Source organism: Pseudorasbora parva, chromosome 19, assembly GCF_024679245.1.
Source record: "Pseudorasbora parva isolate DD20220531a chromosome 19, ASM2467924v1, whole genome shotgun sequence".
Taxonomy (NCBI): domain Eukaryota; kingdom Metazoa; phylum Chordata; class Actinopteri; order Cypriniformes; family Gobionidae; genus Pseudorasbora; species Pseudorasbora parva.
In genome coordinates, this window is record NC_090190.1 from 19,037,626 (window position 1) to 19,056,416 (window position 18,791).

At 36.3% G+C, this 18,791-nt stretch overlaps 1 protein-coding gene across 1 annotated transcript in view; it reads right to left on the reverse strand.

Moving 5' to 3' along the window:
* The window catches only part of ctdp1 (CTD (carboxy-terminal domain, RNA polymerase II, polypeptide A) phosphatase, subunit 1), a 140,447-nt gene that overhangs the window by 70,251 nt on the left and 51,405 nt on the right, over positions 1–18,791 (reverse strand). The gene's annotated exons all lie outside the window — the stretch shown is intronic.

Here is an 18,791-nt window from a genome sequence, read left to right on the forward strand (position 1 = left end):
ACAAGCTCTCCTTTGTCACCTCATACTTGCTTTCCTGCCACTTCATGCACAACTGCATCATGCAAATAAGCACTTTCCTTGACAATTACATTCCTCAGCTCCACATCCAAAGTAATTCAACAGCCTCAATACTGCAACTCACCAGCCTGAATCTACAACACGTTCCCATGAACTTGGCTTGTTTTAAATGTATAGAATTTTTTATCTTTTCTCAGGTGTCAGTAATGACTAATGGTTTGAATAATATTCACTTTATGACACTGCTCCTGCCATTCCTTCCTCACAGGGCTGACAATAGACCCCATTAGGTACTGTAATCAGCCACGGATCTTTTCACATAAATAATTCCTGTAGGTTCAAGCTGAGTACCTTCTCCATCTTGATCTTCAAAGGTGGTACTAACAACAGTAAGACCGTTTCTCAGCTGCATGTGCTGATACTCATTGCTATTTAATGTTATAATGTCACTTGCTTATGCTAAAACACACAGAATGTCTTATAAATATAATGTAGCATTTTAAATGATTGATTCCTTTGATGGCAAAGCAGTCATTACTCCATTCTTCAGTGTCACATGATCCAGTGATCAGCTGCTCAAAAACATGTCATATGTAATGTTGAAAACTGTTTTACTCGACGAGTAGAAATTAAAACAGCATTTATTTGAAATATCGATTGTAACATTATAATGCCTTCACTATTACTTTTGATTCAATTAATGTGTCCTTGATGAATAAAAGGATCACATGATTTCTGAAGGATCATATGACTGCTGAAAATTCAGCTTTGCCATCACAGGAATAAATTACATTTTAAAATATATTTAAAAAGGATAGAGTTATTTCAAATTGTAATATTTCACAAATTATGTTACTGCTTTTACTTTATTTTTGCAATTGTAAAAGCCTCCAGTTCACACTCAATCTGTATTCATCTAAAAATATGAGACGATTATCTGTCATATCAAATAAGAACCAATTACTCACAGTAAATAAAAAAAACATTTCCGTATGTATGGGGGTAATATTGTTGCATTATTCCAAACAAATATATTGTTATCCACAAATAAATGTAAAGCGATTCACAAAAAATAAATAATTTCACAAATCAATATACGAGTTTCACAAAAATGAATTAGATTCAAAAATAAATACAATGATATTTGTGAGTAACAAAAAAATCCACACATGTCAAAAACACACAACTCTGCCTTGCATAAGTTGCATTCATTTGTGGATCGCTTCCTGTGCATTTGTGAATCGCTTCCTGTGCATTTGTGGATCGCTTCCTGTGCATTTGTGGATCTCGTCTTGCACATTTGTGGATCGCAGAACAGCACGTGGATTTTGAAACATTTCTATCGTCTAGACAAAAAACAATCCACATATACGTAGACTCCACCCACCGTCTACTTAAGCCAATCAGATTACGGCCATATCGTGCTGACCATTCGTAGCACGTTCTCGCTCCAACCAATCACGTTTTGGCCAGTGCCGCTGAAAAACAGTTACGACCACTGATCTATATAAATCTATATATCTATATATATATATATATATATATATATATATATATATATATATATATATATATATATATATATATATATATAACTTTCTCTATATATCCGACTCTATATATCTATATAACTCATATAGATCAGTGATTAGGACACTTCCATAGGAACTGAGGAATGCAGAGCGTGTGTCACGGAGCGACCAATAATTCCAGCACTAAACACCTTTCATTTCAGTGTAGGCTATCTCAAGTGCAAATTGCTGAAATGAATGCATATTTAGAGATTTTATGGCATTATTGGCCTCTCAGGAATATTGACAGAAGATGTTTTTTTTATGAAGCATGTTGATGTATATATTGTTATATAAGCTAGATCGTCAGACTCTAACTGCAGTTTCTAACGTGAGATCACTGCTAAAACTATTATATCCAGATGCTATCTGTCATTTCAACAGTTTTTAGATTCTCTGAAATCTTTCTGTCAAATGCGTTTATATTCATTAAGGAATAACGTATAGCGCCTGAATGTAAAGAGTTGAATAAATTGGTTTCCCTGTTTTTTTAACCGCCATTTAAAACTCCTTTCTTGGGTAAATTATATACAGCCTCTATTCTAGCATCATTCCTTTATATTCACCTGGGGTGTATGCTTCGAGTATCAAAATAACAATTTAGGACGTTAACATTAAAATTAAAAATAAAACAGCCAGTAGATGGCAGAAGAGGAACACTTATTGGCTCATTGGCCTTTTTTTCTATTTTAATTAATCTTTATAGTTAGTCCGATTTATACCACTAAAGTAATATTTTTTGTTACTTTTTGGTACTGGAATGTTAAATACATAGGCTAATTAGGGAACATTACAAAGTCTAATGAAAAACAAAAATATCTGACTACTTCACGATAAATATTTAAATCATGCTGTCTGTTATGATGAGAGGATTTGAAGATAGTGGGACGATTCCTGTGAAAACTTGCACTAAAATTAATTCAGTGTTTTGAGACTGTATTAAACTTGTTTTGATCGATACTGAGAGGATTCTCATTCACTGTAAATTAATTGGTTATTATTTTCTATAGAAATGCACGTGATTGGCTACAACACTCAACACTGTAAAATCATATGTTGTACTCTCGTGACCCAAATGAAGATTCTCTTCTTTATCTCTCCGCAGAATAAAATGCTACTGTAAAGCCTTGGCGAAGCCAATGCACATATTGTGTTAATATCTGCCAGACATTGCTGCTAATAGCCTATAGTGAAAAGGCCATAGTATCCTGCTATATCCTCTTTAAACAGATTGACAGGACGGAGTTGTTTGGAACTATTGAGAGCAAAACTGGCCAAAAGGTGATTGGTTGGAGCGAGAACGTGCTACGATTGGTCAGCACGATATGGCCCTGATCTGATTGGCTTAAGTAGACGGTGGGTGGAGTCTAAGCATTTGTGGATTATTTTTAGTCTAGACGATAGAAATGTTTCAAAATCCACGTGCTGTTCTGCGATCCACAAATGTGCAAGACGAGATCCACAAATGCGCAAGACCAGATCCACAAATGCGCAAGACCAGATCCACAAATGCACAGGAAGCAATTCACAAATGAATGCAACTTATGCAAGGCAGAGTTGTGTGTTTTTGACGTGTGGATTTTTTTGTTACTCACAAATGTCATTGTATTTATTTGTGAATCGAATTCATTTTTGTGAAACTCGTATATTGATTTGTGAAATTATTTATTTTTTGTGAATCGCTTTACATTTATTTGTGGATAACAATATATTTGTTTGGAATAATGCAACAATATTACCCCCATACGTATGGGCTGTTAAAAAGTTGAAGCAATGTGGCTCTAAAACTCTTGAGATTAATATAAATCTGTATAGTCTATTAATCACACTGGTATTGTATCATACTATTATCATCAGCTATAATTATGCACTGTTGCCCTATATGGCCCTCTAATGTCACTCTGTAATGCAATATATCCCACAGTTGCAAAAATTGCCCCTATTCTTGACAACTTAATTGCTCTTGTGAAGTGGGTGGGTTTATGGAGTCATTTATTTAAACCATCGCTTAATTATATGAAAGTGAATATATTTGGGAGGAAATCATGCATATGGATATAGACCTTTAACACCCAGCCTGCATTACTTAAATAACAATGCAGTTGTTATTCCAGGTTTGGGGTTCCATAAAAGTACTTAATTTGCATTTTCAAAAACATATAATGGTGACAAAAAAAGAAAGGAAAAAAACTTCTATGATTATGTTTCATTTGTGTCACCAATAGGGCAAAGGCGAGACTTAGCTTTGCTAATAACAATCTTTCATCTGAAGCAAAGTGGATTTAACACCCCTCGGCATTAACTTTCAGCATTTACTCACTGAGGACAGCTTTTCCAAAGAAGAGGCTGAGTTGAAGTGGAGATAAAGGGCAGAAGACAGAAGATGGTGTTCTAATTTCTCAACTTGTTAGCACTTAGTGTGGTGTTAGCAGTGGTGAGGCGGGTCCTAATGAAAGCTGAGGTGTGAAATGTGCAACGAGGCTGATAACATTGTGCTAGAACCGCAAATCAAACACACTTCATCACACAGAGAACGGACTCACAATAACAAAAATATACCAGCTCACTCCTGCTTTCAGAGTAAGGCACGACTCGCATCACAGACACAAACACAAGGTGACAAGGTTCACACACATACACACACACACACACATCCGGCTTACTAAAAAAAGCATCAATAAATGTCTTAGGTGTAGTATTTAACTCAAAGCCACAATTGTCTGAGAGCTAGCCAATCCTAATCCGTGGTGCCACAAAAGAGATGAACAACAGAGATGAACAACAATGTGAACTAGATTTTTACACTTTCTAAACAAAGAAATGTGATTGGCAGCCATAAAACTCACCACCGCAATACTTGGGATTTATGGGTGGCTGCCAGGCCATTGCTATGAAGTTGCTAATGTATTCTTAAATTTGAGAGGGAATTGCTACATATATTATATACTATAAGTTACACATAAACTAATGCTTTTATCATTACTAACTAGGGCTGTCACTTTTTATTCGATATTCGAATATGCATTCGAACATGACGTGAAATATCCGTAATCGAACTATAAATCGGAATATAATCGAAATATAAACTATAAAACTATCCGGTTTTTAAAGTGTCATGTAGCGCAATTTTTTTACAGTCGGGTGCGTTTACATGGAGCACTGTAATCGGTTTAAAAGTCCAATCTGAATGAAAATGCTCCATATAAACACCTCAATCGTATTCAAAATGCCCAAACTGAATGAAATTGTAATCGTTTTGAGATGGGTGGGATAAACCTTTTCATGAATCGATCAAACGAAACATTTCACCATGTAAACGACCTGACCGGATTACTTTTGAGTGTGCGTCCTTATATGACGTACACAGCACGCTTTCACCACTGAAGAGCATGCGACGCGCTAACATGCAACAAGCATGTTGACAAGAGAGGAAAGTACATTTTTCTGAGGAATAAACTTTTTATTTCGTAAGAATTTATGAAGATAATTTTGGCATAATGACACTGTCCCTAAACCTAGCAAACAATCAACTACTTAAACTGCTCCTGACATTAGAATTAATTTTTTTCTGAGATGATTAATACAGTTTATGCACTATGGGGGATCGAGCCTTCTGCTCAGCCGCACCGCGTCTTTGGAATTCCCTTCCAGAAAACCTAAGGGCTCCTCAAGCCATAGACTCTTTTAAGAAAGAACTAAAAACCTTTCTTTTTAAACAAGCATTTTTTACTTTTTGCTAATTAATTATTATTATTTTTTTTTTTTCCACTTTGGGATTGTTTTTAAAGGGGGGGTGAAACACTCAGTTTCAGTCAATCTCATGTCAATCTCTAGTACCTATAGAGTAGTATTGCATCCTTCATATATCCGAAAAGTCTTTAGTTTTATCATATTTATAAAAGAAATATAGGCTGTATGGAGTCTTTCCGGAAAAAACCGAGTGCCTGGAGGCGTATCGTGTGGGCGGAGCTAAAGAATGACGAATGTGCACAAAGCGGTGACGTCCTCAAGCGTGGAGAAACCCATCGCTATCTCAGCTAATACAGATAATGATCCACAATCAAATCTGAGGCTGAAATAAATTGAACAGGAGAAACGGCAACATCAGGACGTCCGTCTCTGTGGTATGTACTGTATTTAGGGGCCTTTGTGTGTCTTTACGCGCAGTTTATGAGGACATGATTCGGTTTATGGACTATTGTATGCGACTAGACCTTAGAGGTAGCAAGCAAAACGGTTTTGCATTAGTGTACCGTTATACAGAACAACAATGGAGTAACAGTTAACCGTTAGCGCATTTGAATGACGAAGCACGCGATCGTATCGTTTACTGATGTTTACTCATGCGACGGTAGCCAATAGCAGAGACATTTGAAGCAGATTTACTCACCGGCTGCTTCCAAAGCAGGACCGAACCGCTGGGACCGCTCCGTCAAAAACACACTTCTTTGGTATGATTTGGAGAAGTCCTGTGACAGCAGTGACCGTGGAAATCCACTTTGCGACGCGACTGAAGCGATGCCTTGAAGCTTCCCGTCATTTCTGCGTTCAAATCGGTTCAAATGCAGCGCTGCCTTCCCGGAATGCTGTGCTGAAGCGTTGAAGTCGCTCGACGTCACCCATAGGAATAAAGTGGAGCGCGGCGCGTCATAAGTGTTCACGGACGACTGGATCTGCACCTGAGTGTTTACGGCGTGCATTTCCTCTCTCTCCCTCTAGTTACGCGCGCGCACACCCTACCGAGAGAAGAGCCCGTACAGCCCATACAAGGACCTTCCGATCTATTTAACGTCAAGTCGACCCATACTCGAAAAAAACTCGCCGAAACTTGTGAGAAACCGGAAGGAGTATTTTTAACACAGAAATACTCCATCAAACGTCCAACATTAGTTTTTGAAACTTTGTCTATGTTTAGGATGGGAATCCAAGTCTTTAAAGGTGTAAAAAGCTCAGTATGCATGAAACAGCATTTCACCCCCCCCTTTAACTATGAAAAGGGCTTTACAAATAAAATATATTATTATTATTAGTTTACAACAAATAAATAGCTTTTATAAAACCGTATAAGTCCTGGTGGCCGTTGAGAGTTGCTATGGCATCCGTAAACAAATTCCAGAGACTGGAGAGGACGGCGTCGACATCTGATGCGGTAGACAAACTGAAAGCTGTGATGATTGCATATAGTGGCACTTCATATTTTAATTTACACTTAAGTTGATAACCTGCTGTTTCAAACATTAAGTTAACAATTTCTTTTTCCATACAGGCTGTGGCCTGAGTCCTGTTTATGACTGTCAGACTGTTAATGCATTTGTGATTGAATCTCCGTTACGGCGGTGTCCGTTTATTTTTTATTTTTTATATGGGGTCGTAGATATTCGAATATATTTGAATACATTGGTTGATATTTGATATCCGTTCGAATTAGATTTTTTTTTTTTAAATGACAGCCCTATTACTAACAGTGCAAACACAATGTAAATAAGAGATTATAACGGGAGTTTTGACGAGAGTCCAGAACTCATTCACTAATAAACTTGTATTGTTTGATTGACTGCTCCAGTGATTGTAAAAGTGTTTTTATTGCTTTCTATATAATTTGATCTCAGTTTAGATAACTTGTGAAGAATGTGAAGAGAAACAATGTGAAGTTGACTATTTAGTCACTGTTAAGATTTACTGACACACAAAGAATATTTGACTGTACATGAATCATTGCATATTAGAAACCACTAGTCACAGATCAGGTAGAATTAACAGTTACTTACATGTTGTCGCATTACTGTCGAGTTCATATCGTAAAAGTCTGTTTGCTAAGCCTGAACCGAAATCGATACTGATTTACCAAAGAATCCACAGTGAAATATATAGAATACAAATAAATAAAGCTCAATTGAGACATTCACATTGTTGAAAATACATAACCACATTCCTAGAATCAGAGTCCTTCGGAAGGCAATGTTATTTTTAGTCCAGTTCTCCTGTATCTCTTCTCTCCACGTCATCTCACTAACACGCCAGTGGCGGGCCAAAGTTGCAATAATGAAGTAGGTGTTAAATTTCTTCTGCTAGGGTGGTCTTTCACCTATAGGCACATTCCACAACGAGTCATTATCTGGACTTGGTTACAAATTATAAAAACTGCTTTTGCACTAGCAGGGAAGTTTTTAGTTCTGAAAACTTTTATATGTCAAAAGCTTAAAGAAAATCTTATTTCTCGGTTCACAACCCCTTTAAAGTCCAAAAATATTACTAAGCCTAAACAGCAAAATCCCTTTTTACAAGTGGGATGCCTTGGATAAACTAAACTAAACACTAATTTGAGTAAACTCCATCACAAATGTGCATCAGATCTCATCACAAAGAAGCAGAATGAACACATTTCCAATGCACCCCAACTGCCAATCCTTTGGTCACAGAAAACAACTCAACTGATGCAATCAGACAAGTGTACGCAGTGGTTGTTGTTCGGAGAATGACTGCCAATGCGTAGAAATGTGTATCCAACCGAATCTTTGCCTACCGCTGAGAAAACATCAACAGAGCCGATAACATATTGCCCTGGACATATCTCTTCCCCCCACATGGCACAAGGACATTAAGGCATAAAGAAATAACCATTCAAAACTGCAGGCCAATAAATCTTTGAACATTGAACATCTAATACAGAACTTAACATTTGTAGTTCAGATGTGGTACCCCAGAATGAGGCCAAGCTCCTATCAAACACTATTGTGTTACTGCAAGCTGCTAGACAAGATAGTAAGGCATCTGAGGCGTCTGGATGAGAAAGGTCACGTAGGCCACATGCATGTTATGATCTCATAAGTCCTAAAATGCTTCTTGGCAAACCACATTGTGATTTTGGAATGTGGCTCATTGGTGACATTTCAATACTGGGTTTCGTACCAGAGTATGCCAGACAGCCAATTAGGGCTTTTTTTTTTTTTCTTATCCAGAGCTTTCCGAACATTTCAGAATGCCAAAAGGCATTTAGGCTGCAGAACAGGTTGACATTTGAAAACACATGTTTTCTCCCCACCTCGAAATTCTCAGAGCTTTTCCCTTTAATGGTAATGTTTCAGGACCAAACCAGCCTGGAGTAGCTGCTATTAACTCTTTTTTATTAAAGTATTACAAACTTTAAATTAAATAAATAAATGCATATGAAAAGAAACAAAATGTTTTTCAGTACTCTAAAGGAAAAGAGCCTACCTAGCACTACTCAAATCCCCAGCACTCAGGCTTACATGCAACTTTAAATTGTTAAAAATATATACTGTAAATAATTCTGTTTTAAAATTGAAATTAAAAAACTAAACAATTATATACAGTAATTAAAACAAATGTTGATAAATAGTATCATGGAAAATGGGAATCCGCTGTCTTAAGTCAAAATTTCTATGTATCAGACTAGCTGCCAAAATGAACTGCAATATTATGAAGCCAAGTCCAGCGGACAGCCATAGCATTCAACTGGAAATCTTTTGATCTTAATGTATCCTTTTGTGCAGGAGACCCCATGGGACTGCAGTTCGCTCAGTCCTTTGTGAACTTTACATCCAAGACATGGGAAATGTCACATTAGCACAAAGTGCTTCAGGTGCCCTCACAAACAAAAACCTTGGTCCATCTGTCAGTTCGCTTCACCAATAGATTGATAGTATGCTAATACAATAATCAATGATGGCATAAGCTGAAAGTTAAACAAATAGTTGATGATTGACAAAACGGAAGGATAATCCATGGTTAACTGTGCATTACATGATTTTAATGGAAAATGTGGAGGCAAAGAACCACCCTACACGAAGCAGAGGGTAGTAGAGGGAATTAAAATAATTGAATGCACACTTGTTTAATGAAGCTGTGAGTTTAACTACTTCAAAAACAGCTATGATACCACCTCCCTGCTGAGTGATATAATGCAGTGATTCAGAAGCAATGTTAATTTATTAATAATGTCGCAGGGCTGAACATTTTCTGTGCCCACAGTGCAATCTCTGATCTATGTGTGCGTGCTTCAATGAAAGTTAATAAATTCATTAATAAAAAACAGTGATTAAACTGACTTTGAACTACCTGTGCATTAAACGGTTTTCATTGCACACCTTCCTGACAATCAGAATTAAGTATTCAGGCAAAACAAATTCCACACAACCCGTTTCTCTTTTCAATACAACAAAACGGCATATCCTAGCAGTATCATATATTTTGTCCATATGACTAGTTTGAAGTTATACATCGGTTTGGAGAAAACTACTAAATGCTGGTGGAAAAGAGCAGTGTACAACTATTTTGTGCTACATGGTCAAAACAGTTTGGGTAGGTAAATGACTCAATATAATTTTTTGCGGTGAACTGCTTTAGTTAAAGTTACTAAAAGGACACAAAAATGAAATATTTACAGAAACAGAACATAATTAGAATTATACATACACAACGCTAATGAGTTTGCTAAGAACAAACATTTATTTTTCTTTACTTTACTTCCCTACAAGTGAAATCACTGTTGCCCTCCTACAACTGATATGGAGGTAACAATTAGCATAGTAAACCTTGCTGGACTCTCTGCTTGAGTGGAAGTCACTGCTGTTTCAAGTCAAGACTATGAAAGAGAGTTAAAACAGACTGAGGAGGATGCCCAATTAGGGCTGGGTTGACCATATTTATTTCTTGTCTTTAATCAATTATTCTTTTGATAAACAAAAGAATAGTTAGAACATGAAATAAACAAATGAACATCAGAAAGTATGTTGAAAGATATAGTACAACTACTGAAATGTATCATGTCTCATGTAATCACTCAAGCAGTGTAAATCACAAAAATACGTCAATAAAACAGCTGTCACAATGTTGTATTGATAAATATATGTTTTTACTTAATCTGTTCTTTAATATTTAATGCTTGAATAAATCTTCTAGTTGAAAGTCACTGTTTAAATCTTTATTTTAAAACCGTATAAGCAATTATATCAACAAAAAGTTATTATAAAAAGATATTATAAAAATTTTAAAGGGGTCATATAATGGTACATGCATTTTTACAAGCTGATTGTATGGAAATATGTGTTGGCAGTGCCTGTACACAACCATCCTATAATGATAAAAATCCATCCAGTGTTTTTTTTATTTTATTTCCTTATATGTTTTCTCCGGTCTCAAATCGAGCTGTTCGAACACCCCTCCCACGATTGTTGATGGACAGCACCGTTTCACCTCAGATCCGCCCAGAATCCCATGTTTATAATGAACAACATGTTATGGTTATTGTGTTATTACAAACTGTGTACGCTGGTTTTAAAGTTAACGTGGATGTGGTAACACTACACTAAGCTTAATTATGTAGATAGTTTATAAAGGTGTCTGTTACTGTAAAAAAAAAAGTTATTACAATGCATAGATAATGTTACGCATCACTGACAAAGCGACATTAACAGGGGAAAAAAGGTTTTATTGGCATTAGCTGTAACATCAATCTGTCAATGAACTAACGTATAAATCAGCAAACACATATCATTTTCATCTCACTACGCTAATGTTACCTTACCAGTACATAAAAACAGATCAAAGGGGTATTACATTAACCAACCATTCAGAAACGTCCTGTTTAGCGTCAAATGTCGAATTTCGTTGGAGGTGTCATCTTGTTCCGGGTCCGACCGTTGTTCAAATTGAATCATTACAGTTGCACAGATGTGTCCTCAGAGACTCCCGTCGCCATTCTTTCGCCTCTACTGTTGTCTAGGCAACAACTCTGAAAGCTCCCCACAGAACAGAGGGGCGGGGTGAGCAAAGCTCATTATCATTTAAAGCCATATGCACTAAAATGGCTTGGTGAAAACAGAGCTATTTTTTAACCAGTTAAAATGAGTGTTTTTTACAATACTAATTAGAATTTCTTATTCTTCCATTAGACACTAAAGAATCATATTAACTTGTACAACAATGGCATTATATGACCCCTTTAAGCTTTATGTTCAATTTTTTATTCTTTTATACTGTTGTCTGAGGTCAACTTATGATGTTCGCATTGTTTTTCTTTTTACATACAAAAACATCATAATAAGTAATAGGCTATTTTCTACACTGGTTTTAAGGCTCTGTCCTGAACGTTGGGTTTTGATGGGTGTGCCACACTGGAGACTTGGAAGTAAACGCCCACAGCTTCTCCTCCACTGTCACTGTGAGAAAGTTTCAACCGGAATGATTCACACAACGTATTTATCAAACAAACACAATGATTTATTTCTCATCCACCTGCAATTGATTGGATTTTTTTTTTTTACTTTGGCCTGCCAGATTGGTGGATATAAGTGTGAACAAAGTCAAGAGAGTGAACAACGCAGATCACGAAACTAATGTTATTTCACTATTAAATATTCACCAGCCTCTCGGCAGGCTTCCGTTTTGGTATGCCATTGGGCCCATTCATGTCCTAGGATGATCCCGAATCGCAATCAACCAACAAATAAAGGATTCTTAATTTTTCTGTTTATTATTCTGTAGAGGCGGTGTTTCGCCACACGATGACATCAAGGTGAGGCATATTTTAAAATCAATCGCTTGCTAGGTCTGGTGTCTATAAAAGCTTTTCTTTGACTAACAAGGAAGTTTTCAGCTCTGAAACTTACAGGATATTCTTATATTACCATGACCTTTTATATATTAAAAGCTCAAGAGAAAGTTGATTTCTCAATTTATGAACCCTTTAAACTTTTGTATACAAATCAAATTTTTTTACTTAAGAAATTTTGTCATGTACTGTATCAGATATTGTAATTACTTACAGGCTCTTGTTTGTGTGCCGAAAAGCTGTTTTGCAGCATGTCAAATTGCAGTGTGTCAGAACATTAGTGCGACCACCAGTGTCCACTGCAGAACCCCAGCCTTAATTCCTACTTCATCTGAGCAGCCATGGAAAAAAGTACATATGAACGGTTCCCTTAAAAATGTGACTTTTTAAGTAGCAGTTTAGGTTCAGTTAAACTCAGCTTTGTCATGTATTAAAAGCCTGCTACCGCTCTCCACATGCTATATTTAGAAACTTTTCTATTTCCATTCAGCAGGTTTAATGAACAAAAGACTAACCCCCTCGATATCCCAATTCACAAAGTCCCAGAATAATAACGCTGTGGTTTCCTGCACCTCAGTAGGGATGTCATATTTAGTGAGTAAGGGGGGCTATTCAACAAAACCCCTGTTATGCTGGTAGAACAATGGGGCACAAATTGAGCAATGGCAAATTGTACCCATAAGGGAGAGAAAATGAGCTTAGGAATGGATACAAAAAAACATTGGTCTGACTGCAGTCTCCCTCTGAAAGAGCACAATGTGAATGACATTTTATAGGATTTCCATTTAGGAATATTTTACATAAAAGGGATTTACGGTCTAAAAGTCCTTAAATAGAAGGTTGCTATAAAGCTGGAGGTTGTTAAAGCTTGAGGTTTCCCAGTCATTTAAATAACAGATGCCACATATGTCACCATGGATACTTCTAGTAAATAGAAAAATCATCATGAAACATGACCTTTAAAAAAAAAAAAAAAAAAAATGTATGAAATTTTTTTACTGACCCCTTTTGAAGGGTAGTGTATTAACGTATTATTTCTCAAATAGGACAATATTTAACAAGGGTCATATCAATGGCACCAGCTAATAATATCTGTGCTCAAATTGAACCTGTCAATGTTTCATGTTTTCAATTGTGAAATTAAATATTTGAATTTCCTTTTATAGAATAAGTTAACATTATCTTGGGATACTGACAATCTCTTGAGTTAAACCTTGTTTATGTCTGACATATTCGTTCTGGCATGAAGCACAGCAGACTGCATGTGCCCCTCAGAGGCATTGAGAGGTGTTTATACTCTATGCGTTCACCCTGGCATGACTCTCAGAAGTGGCAAGCAGCAGTGTGATGAAAATATCAGCTGAACCAGCAAGATGCGCAGGGAAAAGTAGGAGTTTGCCCAACTTTACCCTACCAAGGTATTATATTACTTGTTTAAAGGCGGTTTACTGATTCCATACAGACCCAGAAAACACATGTAGTATATATGAACAGTGTTCATTTGTTCATTGTAAAACAATAATGAAATAAATCATTTAAGATATAAAATAATTAAACACTACTGTTCATAAGAGTGGCTTTGGTAAGATTTTTTTCATGTTTTTGAAAGAAGTCTCTTATCCTCACCAAGGGTATATATTGTGAAATATTACTACTATTTAAAATTGAACCGAATTGAATTTGATTTCATTTTTAAAAATTCAAATGGAAGACAAATTTAAAGCTGAATTTTCAGCATCATTACTCCAGTCTTCAGTGTCACGTTCCTTCAGAAATCATTCTAATATACTGATTTGATGCTCAAAATGCATTTCTTATTTTTATATATTTTCTCTCATTTATTATGATTAGAAAGTTAAAATAAGAGCATTTCATTAAAATAGAACATTTGGGTAACAAATTGAAATGCCTTTACTGTCACTTCAATCAATTCAGTGCTTCCTGAATTATAGTATTCATTTCTTTTATTTATATATATAAAAAACAAAAAACAAACCACAAATGTTTGAATGGAAGTGTACATATGTTTTAATACACTTCATCTATTTTGAACACATATATACTTTTGTTTAGCATTTAGAATTAATTTATTAAAGTAGTATAGGAAATATAGATACAAATATGCACTAAAATTTCACTTTGAGGACCATTAAATATTTGGGATATGGCTTTTGACTTTGAATTAGTTAGCAGTGTTTTAACCATCTACTCATTTACCAAACACATGTGGCTGTCACCTCCCTGCATCTCAAGAACTTAACTTAGTGGATAAATATGTAAATGTATGTATCTAAACAAGAACTGCATGTAAAACGTAAATTTTAAAATGTCCCTATGAATGATCAAATCCCTTCCCATGTGTAGAAGTCACTGCTGCGTTAAATAGTAAGACATGGCTTCGCTTCAACTGTGCGCGCGTGTGAGCATGAAGGTGAACACGAAAAAAATGAAGCTATCTGACCTGCGAAGTGCAACAGCGCTGTTATGAACAGTGTCAGCAATGACAGGATTTTGACATGGACTGCTGAGATGTTATAACTGCTAAGTGGAGAACTGAGACAGGCCCGACAAATGAGAAAGAAGTCAAAGAAGCTCTGAAGCGATGTTTCTAGGTCAGTGATTTTAAGAGGGAGCCATGAGGCACATCTTCCTCTTTCACACTTCAGAGAAAAAAGTGGAAGACGAGACAAATGTAAAAGGAAAAAAGCTGAAGAAAAAAAAAAAAAAACCTTATTCCATTTAAAGCCTGACACAGCACTTTGAGCTATGAAACTGTAGCTGATGGCAACAAAAAAAACATAAAAGAAAAAAATACATGCAGGGCTAATAATTTCTTTGGACCCTGTTTTTTTAACATCACAAACCGAACTTTAAAGAATTCATTAAATTAAATCATTAATAAAGCAGAGCCACCCCGCAGGAAGATGACCTTAAATGAAAAGCAAGGTCAGAAGAGGAAGGCTGGGTGGAGATGTGCTCATAATAAATAAGCAAAGCAATATAAGTGCAAAGATTCATATCACACAGCAATAACACCAATCCAATATGCTGGCAGAAAGATAGTGTCCAGTTCTCCTATTATTGTCCTTTACGTCTGTGTGTGTATGCTCACTAAAAGTATTCCCTTACTTTTAAAGTAAGGGCACGTTTTTGTTCATCTGTTCCTCCATCCTTGCCATGTTGTTCCCGGGAAAGATACACCAGTAAAATATGTAGCACATGGCTGTTTGAAATATTTGTTTACCATGGAATAATGCCTTCCAATTTTTATTCACTAATTTTAAAACAAACTAGAGCAGATCTGGAAACCCAGATGCAGAAACACCACTGACTTCGTGATTGGTAGATAGGTGGAGGGCGGAGCTTCAGGCCAAAACACAACATGTCAACATCAACATGAGTTGAGGGCTGCAATAACAACTTTATGACAACAACAAATGACAATATCCTGGCCAGACTACTGTTGCCAATGACCTAAGTATTTGAAATTAACATGATTTCTTAATGTCTATTGACATTTCAGGGCCATTTTATTATTAATTTAAATACATTTCTTACTTACAGTTCCTTTAAGGAGTAAGCTTCAGTATTCCATTCTTAACATCTATTGAACTTTCTATTTAGCAAATGTCTCTTAATTTTGCAAACTTAATTTTAATTTTCCTTTTAAAGAATTCTTAGCAATTCAATTTGCGCTTTGCTATGATCACAGTAATTTGCTTCTTACATGTCCTCTTCAAACAGTCTTGGCATTAATATTCAGCAGCTTCTGATCTCAGAGGGTGATTAACATTGGCTCACCATCAGGGAATGTCTTCGTGAATATTTGCTCAGGATTTTTAATTAGCTTTTATGAATCTTAAAATCTTTGTGTAGTGGGAGGAATATAACTGAGGCTCTGTCATGAATTAAACACGTAATGGCACCGTAACCAACGCAATACATAAACTATCAACACAAATATGAAGCAGGGTATTAATAGAAATAAAGTTGAAATTAGCACTAAATGGGTCTTTAACGTTGGACATGTGGGACAAAAAAGGAGGAAAGGAAACACTATGCCATAAGCTTGAATGTGAGTATTGATTTTTGTATTTTAAAAAAAATGACACACTTCACAAAGCTTGAAGAGCTTGACAGTGATAAAACAATAGTGCTAATTTGAGTTCAACCAGAAACATCTAGCCAAAAAAAGGTAAAAATAAAATTGCTGTTTGGATTTAAAGGTCCCGTTCTTCGCGTGTTTTTGAAGCTTTGATTATGTTTACAGTGTGCAATACAACATAAGTTCATGTTTCGCGTGTAAAAAAAAAAACAGTATTTTTCACACAATTGACTTATCTGTACAGTTTTGTTTCAGTCCTAAAAACGGCCTGATGCTTTCCTTGTTCAATGAAGTCCCTCCTTCAGAAAGACCTAACGAGTTCTGATTAGGCCAGCTCTTCCCGTGTTGTGATTGGACAGCAGCTTAGCGCACTTTGCCCGGAAAGGTCCCGCCTCTTACCATAACGGGGAGATGCAAGCGCTGAATGCGCGCTCTTCTCCACGTGGGAGAGCAACAAGACCACGCCCCTTCTTTTGCATATTCTTGTGGGCGGAGAGTTAGTCAACAAACGGTTCTAGTGACGTCATTCATGCAAGGAAGTGCAGGGGTGTAGTCCAAACCGGCTGTTCGCTGTAGGCTTTGAAAGGGAACTTCTGTTAAGTAAAATATCTCGCTAAACATTGAACTTTGAGCTTTATAATTTTACAGGTATTATTTATGCTCTAACAGCAACAACAACAGCAAATTCTTAGGAATCTATGATAGGATCATATTTGCAGTGATTATTATGTTTCTAGCATGTTATATGTTTGGCAACAATTATTCTAACCCTGATTGATGGCGTGTGTAGCATTTCACTTATTAAACAACCGTGTAGGAAGACACATCATGGCCATGTTCCAGGATGACAATTGATGACAAGATTCATCAGGCTCAAATTGCGAAACAACGGTTGGGAAGGAGCATAAAGAATCACTTTCACACATGAATTGGCACCTCTGATGGAAATAACATTTATTTCCATCAAGAGGTGCATACATTTTTCGTCAAGGTCTTGTTTTGACAATGCAAAATTCAACCACTCCGTAAGTCTACTCCAGCACATCCAAAATACTTTTTAAGGTCTAGACTTCTTCATGCCCCTACTAACCATTCTTTCACAATTTGAGCCAGATGAATCTTGACATCGTTATCCTGGAATGATGCAGCTTCCAACATGGTTGTTTAAGAACTGTTGCCAAACATATACTGTAAAATGCAAGAACCATAATAAATCACTGCAATAATTAATAAATCAGACTCAGTCTTAAAGCCCTCATGAAATCAAAATTGACCCTATTTACTTTGTTAGCACACATTACAGGTCTTGTAATTGCTCTACAGTGAACAATTAATCCATGCAAGTTAATACACAGGTTGGTAATCTTTCCTTTAAATCTGAAAAGTTTCAGACCTTTCATCTGGTCTGAAAACTGTGTTCCTTCCCAGATGATGGCAGTTTGACGGCTTAGGTTTGAAAATGCTTAACCACTCCCCTCCAACCGTTAGTCTGCTATAAGTGAGAGGAGAGGAGAAGCGCTGAAGTTGAAAACTATTCAATATTCCGTTTAACTTGGAAATACATCACAGCACTGTAGAAAACTCACTTGCTACTTCCTGTTAACTGGGACTTTAAGCATTTGCCCATTTAAATCCAAACAGAAACTTTTTAGGCTGGGCTCCAAGTAACATCTGTACTTACATCTGTGCATTTTTTTTTTATTATATTGTTTTAAAGTATATTTTTAAAAAGTGTGTGTACCAACTTTACCATAATTTGGTGACAAAATTGTACCCAGATGTAAGCTTAATTGAACATTAAACCTCCTTTTGAAGTTTACTGTTAGGGTCAAGCCTAAAGTACACTTCACTTTTTATGTGTACCTTAGGGTCCGCGCAGCCACTTCTTCTAACCATGCATACTTTGTACGTGCAGGTTGAATATGCGCATTGATTTTTTTGCACTAATCAGTTTTTTCCAGAAAAGTGGCAACAGTGCCAACAGGGTGAGGGAAAGAAATGCGCTAAAATCGCACATCCCTAGTTTTTGTGAATGCTGTAGGGTTAATTTCTCTGCAATATTGTTGCAAATGAATTGTCTTTTTCAGACACCTGGTAGAACTCCTAGACCGGTGAATGTAGTGAAGCCATTTTTTTTTTCCAAATTGTTTTGCAAGTTTTGCATCAACTGATCAGCTGTTCTGAGATAGGCCTTTAAAGAGACCACTGATCAAACTATGTACATCAATTATCGGTCATTACCGATCAGTGGATGATCAGTTGGAACATTGTCAGCAGTGCAACTTATCACAATGCGCAGCCGTCAAATACAGTGAATTTTGAACAGGGCAGTGTTTCCCAACCTGTTGGTCACTAAAGATTTACAAGGGGTCGTCAACCTCGCTCGTTTAAAGGGGTTAGGGATGAAACCGTTACCAGTTTGATGATAAACCACGATGCAATTTCCAATAATTAGTATAAGTTTAATATTTTAACCATAATTAAAACTATATTTGATAGCCAGGATTAAAAAAAAAAAAAACTA